An 8,664-nucleotide genomic window follows, 5' to 3' on the forward strand; every position below is an offset into this window, starting at 1 on the left:
TATTGTCCCAGATGTTACTAAATCGGAGGCTGAATGCAGACAGACACAACAGAAGCCAGGTACTTTATGCTCCCTGTGCTAAGCTCTCAGGATCATAAATTCAAAAAAAGGGCCTCGGTCACTTGAACTAAAGAAGAATCACTCTCAGATCTCCTTAACATTTGGGCTTTTATCCTCTTTCTGGGCTAGAGAGGGCAAGATAATCACAAAAACTTGGGCAGAACAAGCAGGGATGCACACATACACAAGACCCAATATATTCCCCTGATAGGAGTTAGCACCTAGTTGTCATGGCGATTGTGGTACAGCTTTCATTATGGCATCACCGGGCTCACACATAGCTATTGGGGCACTGAGCTCAAGTCAGTGCTCAACTTGGCCTCTGGGAGAATTGGTTGGCGCTGAGGGATATTTCAATCAGTGTGAGACTTGGCAGACAGGCCTGTGATAGAAGTAAGTGAATTTTTTCAGATGGCCAATGTAACACAGCAGTGTAAACTATATACTAATTGAGTTGTGGTTTCACAGGGGTCTCAGACTAGTTAGTGAGTTCTTAAAACATTTCTTCTGTCCTTGTCAAGCTACACTATGCCCATGTAACACACAAGGAATAAATACAAGCTTGTAACTCAGCATGTGAGCAATTTTAGCAGAATGTCCACTGGCATGGTGAGTCCAACTATAGTATAGTCAGTCAGAGTTCTCTGCTCACTGATACATTTGGACAATAAAATCCAAAATCCCATTGACTTTAATCAGATTGTGGCTTTCAGAAAATGTCCACATGGTGGGGCTGTGTGGTGGGGCTGTACTACATCTGGAGATTCAGCAGGAATTTTCACTCATTTGGGCTCTGGTGGGTAGATTAGGGATTAAGCAAAACTCCTCACTCACTTCAGGCATTGATTAACTTTAATTTTGGCAATCCTCGACCTTTGAGGTGTCTCACTTTATTCATCCTGAAAACGGGGATAATGGTAAGTATTTAAAAAGTTATGAATTAATTATTCTTTGGCATTTTGAGGTCCTTGAAAGCACAATGTTTTGTTATCTAAGGGCCTAATTCCAAACCAATTGCATTCATTCAATGGTGACCCTATGGACTCCAGTGAACTTTCAATCACACCCTTACTGTAGAAAATGTTATTAATATCATCTATATTTATTCATATAAACAGAAAGTGATTTCTTTCATAGCTGATAAATATCCTAATATCATCACTGAGTCTCTGTTTATCAATCTTTAAAACAGAGATAATTGTTACCTACTCCACAGTGTACATTCTGGCTTAATAATTGTTGCCACTTTTAAGAATCTTGGAAGCAAGTTAGTTGCTAGCTGAGTGCAGGCACTTTGACTAGTATCAAAAAAGTCATTCTTGAAAAGTTCGGTCTTTAAGGACATTTATCAATATTTCCTTAAAGACACCAACCCTTTTGTAAGTTCCTATTGGGTTTGACTGGACTAGTCTCTAGAGAGGGCACTATGATCACAAAGGCTTGTGTAGGCAGGGCAAGGCTGTATATCCATTGCCCTTTTATGGAGATCAGACCTGGTTGGCATGGCACACCCCTCATTATGAAATCCCCTGGCCCAAGACCAGCCATCAGTGCATTCAGCTCAGGTCAGTGCTCAGCTTTGTATCAGGAAGAGCTGATTAGTGGGTTGCTGAATTGTAGCTATTTTAGAAGTTCTGCCCTCTTCCTGGGTTAGGGATTTCAAACATACTCGTGAGATACCTAAAGCAGCTCCTAGATGATCCGAGGGCAGCACCCTGTGTATTATCCAGTTCTGTGGTGCATGATGGGTACATGTGGGAAAGGACTGGTCAAAGAGCACATGCTGGAATGCAGCACCTAGGGCTGCATATGATGACGTTTCTTTACATAAGGGCTCTGGGAGAGTTAACGGCCACAGCGAGGCAGAGGAGTTATTTCACACTTGCTTGAAAATGCTGGTTTGTCATTTATTTTGTGGGACATTAACTGAATTGAAAAAGCAGCTGGTGTGTGGGGTAAAGAAGCTACATGCCTTTCCAAGGGTTACCAGCCTAATTTTGGACTTCTCCTGAAGGAACTAGCAGAGCAGTCCATTGTCCCACTTGCTCACTGGGGGCTTCTGAAGAGAAGGATTTCCATATTTCTGTTGTATGAGAGATATGGAAACAGTTTGACTACCAGGCCCTGCTGCACAAATCACATCATTGCTCGAGAAATTCCTGTCCTGTGTCATTTATGAGGTGATAATCACCTGGGGGAAAGTCCTTCTAATGTCGATTCTAATCCCTTCCCTAGCTAGTGATCAAAGGTTTGTATCTATTACCAATCACCAGAGCATCTATGGATTTTGCTCCTGCCGAGTACAGTGATAATAAAACAAGATGACAGTCATGATGAGAAACATACCCTTTCCTGAGTAGCTCCCTTGCTGATCAGGTTTGGGTGGAATTTGGCTGATCATCCACTCTACCCCTCCTACTCCCACCCACATCATTTAAGATTCTCCACTATAGGCATCTCCCATCAATTCAACTAACTCCATGGACCATCAGAAGTAAACACAGCCCTTTCGGATGGTTTGAAGAAATAAACTCAGTACAAAGCAAAGCAGTATCGAGAAAGTACATGAAAGGGAACTCTCTTACAAGATCATCTACAGCGTGGAAAATAGAGAATACACTAATTTAAGTCATTTCTCAACATCTCCAGTGGTGGAACCTCAATTCCTATTCTAGGCAATTTACTCCTTTTCTCAGAGATTGCCGTTTAACTCCCTAGAAAATTTGATTAATGTCTAGTGTGAATGTCTTTTTTATCCAGTTACAATCGGAGTACCATCAGAAGAGGATGGATTACGTCAAATCAATGCTGGATTCTTGGTAAGAAAAGAGTTTTGCATTACACACATTATATCGTGTGGGCGGTCGGGAAAGATGAGTTTTAAAGTCGTATAGTCAAGCCAACAGTCTCCGAATGGCACAGAGGCTGACAGCTTCCCAGATAACCCTGCAGGCAGCTCTTAGTATAGAACGTATCATGTCTCCTTCTTAATCTGTCTCCTTCTTAATCTCTTGACTGTTGTGTTGCTGAATGTCTGGGTTTCTCTCAGAGATCCCGCTCACAATATCCTTTTTCTAGGTACCTGAAAGGTGCATTAAGCCACTATTTTCAAAGGGGTTTCTGCTCAATATTAGAGGCAGCAATGATTTAGCTCCTTTACTCTTCACTCTTTTCCTTCTAGCACTGTTCCTAAATTGCTGTGCTTATTGATACTTTATTATTATCGGGAACTCACTACTAATGTTTTGTTGTTTCCATTTTATTTAGGATGAAGGCTCCATCGAGGGACAGACCCCATCTCCGCAGTAAATTTGCTGCATCCCTCTGGCCCCTCACTGCCTTCTTTATGCCCAGTGAAGGCTCCTTATATGCCACAAAGGCATATCAAACCTCACTCAGCAGGTAATTCTGGGATCAGCTTTCTCCTCACCTGAGTATCCAGCACTTCGGGGAGCCGAACTCCCACCATTCGGAAAGTGTGGATGCAGCAGTCATCGAAAAACACTTCCCACAGGCAGAGATCTCTATCCTGCCTAGACCCCAGTCAAGTCTGGCTTTAAAATACTCTGGGAGGGCTCAGGCTCTCAGCATTGGACTCGCTTTTCAAGTGATGAGGCTCCTCTTCAAAGAGGAGAAGGAAGGGAGTCAGGGACAAAAAATGAAGTACTCGCATCTCTAGGTTGATGACAGTTTCACTGTCTGTGTTTCACTGTAGACTGTAGGGCAGGCTCAAGGTGAGGAAGACAACTACTATATTGTCAGGGTCTTTATCAAGCCATTTCTACTGTCCAGTCTGGGGAAGGAGCAACAGACAGTTCCTTTAAAGAGCCCAATAATCACTTGTAAGGAGAATATTCCTTAAGATTCAATGCCTCTGAGTAACGTCCTACCTCCTCCCTGATGAGACGGAGTTTTCTCCCTTTGTGACCAAGAGCAACAACAATAGCTCACAGACGTTAAGGTCAGAAGGGATCATCGTGATCTGACCTCATGCACATTGCAGGCCACAGAACCGCAGCAACCCACTCCTCTAATAGACCCCTAATCTCTGACTGAGTTACTAAGGTGTGATGGAACAAAGCATTTGCTGTGATGGCTGAAGGCCAGGGAAGGGTTAGGCAGCCACTGGAGAGGAACACCAGTGAGTCTCTCGCCCAATTACGTGATATGAGACTTCTGAGATGCTTAGGAGACGGGTTTCCAAAATATGCTTTGATTTTTCTGCTAGTTAATAAAATACAGCTTTCATTTGAAAATGGAAGGAAATTGGATTAACAGGGATTTTACTGGGAGGTGGGATCATGTGGTGTTGTTAACATGGATCATATCATATGGGGAAGCAGAAGATACAGAAGGGAATTGCTCTCCTGATGCTTATAGTTCCTTTCCGTTCATTTTATTTAAGGATGAGTGCTCCTTCCTGGGCCTCTTTAAGAAGTGACCTTCCTTTTCCTGCCCCCGGTCTGTCAGAGGCACAGATCTACAGCCAGTACAGAGCTTTGCTGGAAGAGAGTGGACCCTCTGCCAGATAGTGAGCATTAGAATTCTTTGTCTGTGTGCACATGGAGAGGGAGGGCAAGTGGGTAGATGTACCTATACATACAGGGTTTTGAGTGCAGACATGGAATATGGTTGCCACCCTTCTAAAAAATGCACTCACAAGACAAATTCTCTGCAGTTGTTTTAAGAAAGATGGGGTTTTGTCTGACCACCAACAGGCCCCAACCATTCTTCCTCCTCTTAACATCTTCTTGCAATGCAAACAGTCCTTTTCCTCCCTCCCAACCTCATCCTGCTACTATCTGTGTAGTGATAGTCCTATTTTCTCCTATCCCTTTCCTTTGCTGAGTGGGAAATGTCTTTTTTTATTATATCATTTGTGCAATGCCTCGAAGGCTCAGTCATTGCTATGGCAAACAAGTTAACTGCCAATGTCTGCAGTTGGATCTGCCCTGTTCCTTACTATCCTGAATAACTAAGAACTGAAAAGGAGAGTTAGGTGGAGGAGTTTGAACAAAACTGGTAGCATCCAAGAAACAACTATGGAATCTTTCAATTAATATCCGCTGGGGAAGATTACAGGATTGTCTGTGAGCTTGTAGCTACAGGCCAGGGAGGGTGGAGGGGAGCTGTGAACACCCTGAATTTGCACAGAGTCAGAGGGTGCCCCTAAAAGGACAATGTGGCAAGTGAGCTCTAGATGACGAGGAGCAGAAATAAAAACATGTCAACTCTTAAATGTGGTGTGGACTGTCCATGACTCACACCCTCTCATGCCTCACTTTAGCCCATTGAATGGTCGGGTTCGGAAAGAAGAATGGAGAGGGCTGGGAACTGGCCAGCAGCACCATGGGAGAATGCAATAATTGCCGTTAATATTACAGACAATATTTATTGTCTGTAAAATAATTTTACTGACACCCCAGCTTGGTCCACTCTTAATGTCAAGTCCCTCTGAAGGACAAGCTATTGAGCTCAAACCATGTCCCCCGATCTCCTCAATTCGGTAGCAGCTGTCTTCCCATCTAATGAATGCCATCTCTCTTTTTTCAGCAACTCTGTGCAGCCAATTAGCAGCCATATTACTTCCTCTCCTTACAGAGGGTCAGGAGGTAAGTGATTTCTACAGTTCTCTAGGGAAGGATTGAACTGGATGACTGAATGTACTGTTTGCTGCACCTTTTTGCATTTTTCAGAGGATGTCTTTTTTTTTAGCAGCAGCAGCAGCAGCAGCAGCATTCAGTTTGCTGAACGATTATGAAACATTTAGTGCTTCTTAAAATCTCCTTGTGTCTCTTTGGAGGCCACATCCTGCATTTCCAGCCACAATAAATTAGAACTATATTTCAGAGAAGACAAAGAGGATGAAATGTTGACTGTGTGACCCACTGCCATTATACTATAGGGGGAGGTGGAAGAGAACTTGCAAACATCCAACCCCACAGCTTGATATGCCCTCCACAGCAGTTCTCTATTCCCATGCTAGGCAGCTATCACCAGTGACCATTTGGAGACAGACAAGGGACATCTGTCTGCTTGCAGGAGATGCAACATAATTAGTATCAAACCAGCCTCACTTTTCTCAGCATTGTTTCCTTTCTTACACTGCCAGGATTGGTTTTTGCTCTAAAGAGAAGTGATGCTATGCAACAAAATCACTAAGGGTGTTTGGTACATATGAGATGTATATAGTATAAGAAAGAGCAAACCATCTTTTGCTGAGTTATTATGGGCAGGGATAACTGAGAAATATGTACAGTCATTAATGAAGATGAGAATGAGGAAATCACTAAGTTGATTTCTTTTTCTAACACCACTTTAGAATCAAGGGACCTGTGTGAGCGCCTGCAGGTCTTCTAGGCGGAGAATTATACCAAGGGAATGTGTCAACATTTGAGAAGGAACCCCTCTCCCAAAACACTTGATGTTTAGCAGACTAATATACTGCTAGGTTGTGTGACATTAACTCTGCTTTCCCTTCTCTTTCAGGCTCCTCATGGAAATCCATGGGTCCAGCCCGCCTTTAAAGTAAGTAGCAATGACTGGTGCCCAAGGGGAGGGAGAGAGGATGTAAAAGATCAAGCAGAATCCTATTTCTTCCTGGGTCCCACAGCCAAGGGATATTCCAACTCTCTCTCAGATCATCTCTTTTCCCAGTTTCCAGCAGGTCATCTTCATGGAATGCTCTCCCCAGTTCATTGAAACACAGGAGAGAGGCTTCCATCGGGGTTTAAATTCCTATCCTTTTCTAAATATTGTCTCAGAGGAGGCTGTTGTACCATAGCTGGTTATAGTTCTATGGGTATCTATACACCACACAATGCTAATACCATGGGGAATGGGCTTTGTACAAAGAAATCCATTTAAAATAGAAGGAAAAAGCCATTTGTCCCTGATGTCTCATCATAGCAAAGACTCTGAAACTTCCTTCTTTTTAAAGCTATTACTAAGTTCCTGTTTGTTGCTTTTTGTCTTCCCAGCAGTCACCAGATGAGAGACTACACACCACCAGGGATGGTCCCCGTGGCCATGCCGTTTCAAATTCCACCACATGATGTCTGGCAGGGAAACTATACTGCAGTTCTGAGCCTTGCCTGCAAACTCTATACTATACCAGCACAAAGAAACAGCTGCTATCGGGGATCAAAATCCATCTAAATTCTCTTCGTTCAAAACCAGCGCTACTGGACTGCATCAGTCGTGTTACTCTGTATCCGCAAAAAGAACAGGAGTACCTGTGGCACCTTAGAGACTAACAAATTTACTTGAGCATAACCTTTTGTGGGCTACAGCCCACTTCATCGGATGCATGAGGTGGAAAATACAGAAGGAAGATAGAAATAGATATAGATATAGATTCAAAGAGAAGAAAAAACTTTTTGTAGTGTTCTAAGTCACAGCAAACATGGGGGCCGAACTTTGTGGCTTTTTCCTCACCCATAACTAGTTCACATTTTGGGACAACATATCCCTTCCAATCAGCGACACTGCTCTGGGGATCTACAACCTCTCCTGAAGGACGATCCATCACTCTCACAGATCTTGTGAGACAGGACAGTCCTTGCTTACAGACAGCCCCTCAACCTGAAGCAAATTCTCACCAGCAATCACAGACCACACAACAAAAACACTAAGCCAGGAACCTATTCCTGCAACAAAGCCCTTTGCCATATCTGTCCACATATCTCTTCAGGGGACACCATCATTGGACCTAATCACATCGGCCACACTGTCAGAGGTTCATTCACCTGCACATCTACCAATGTGATAAATGTCATCATGGGCCAGCAATGTCCCCCTGCCATGTACATTGGCCAACCCGGACAGCCTCTACGGAAAAGAAGAAATGGACACAAATCAGACGTCAAGCATTCAGAAACCAGTCGGAGAACTCTTCAGTGTCCCTGGTCACTCGATTACAGACCTAAAAGTTGCAATATTACAACAATAAAACTTAAAAACAGACTCCAACCAGAAACTGCTGAATTGGAATTAATTTGCCAAATGGACACCATTACATTAGGCTTAAATAAAGACTGGGAGTGTATGAGTCATTACATAAAGTTTTGATTACCACTACAAAAAGTTTTTCTTTCTTCTGCTGGTAATAGCTCATCTTAAGTGATCACTCTCATTACAGTGTGTATGGTAACACCCATTGTTTCAGGTTCTCTGTCTTTATATATCTATTTCTATCTTCCTACTGTATTTCCACTACATGCATGCAATGAAGTGGACTGTAGTCCACGAAAGCTTATGTTCAAATAAATTTGTTAGTCTCTAAGGTACCACCAGTACTCCTGTTCTTTTTGCGAATATAGACTAATATGGCTGCTACTCTGCAACCTGTCATTATGCAAGGCACTGAATTTAGCCGTATGGAGTGGAAATCGATCAACTTCATAAAAACTCGCACAGATACAGACAGACATCATCTTTCTTTCCAAATGCAAACGGATGGACATCATATCAAAAGGACTGAAGGTAAACAATCCATTACAATCGACATATCACACAGACTATGCTGACAGATTGTGCCACACACTCTCAAAGAAACTGCGGAACCACCTGACCAACATCCTGCACAGCAAACAGGGAAAGATT

The 8,664-nt window shown here is 43.0% G+C and overlaps 1 long non-coding RNA gene across 1 annotated transcript; it reads left to right on the forward strand.

The window, feature by feature from the left end:
- Window positions 1-407: 407 nt before the first annotated feature.
- Window positions 408-4,773, forward strand: LOC120395137. The gene is made up of 4 exons (XR_005592484.1): window positions 408-453; window positions 2,821-2,879; window positions 3,328-3,462; window positions 4,466-4,773. It is a non-coding gene; the product is annotated as an uncharacterized LOC120395137 (long non-coding RNA).
- Window positions 4,774-8,664: the final 3,891 nt, after the last annotated feature.

The sequence above is a fragment of the Mauremys reevesii genome, unplaced genomic scaffold, assembly GCF_016161935.1.
Source record: "Mauremys reevesii isolate NIE-2019 unplaced genomic scaffold, ASM1616193v1 Contig98, whole genome shotgun sequence".
NCBI lineage: Eukaryota > Metazoa > Chordata > Testudines > Geoemydidae > Mauremys > Mauremys reevesii.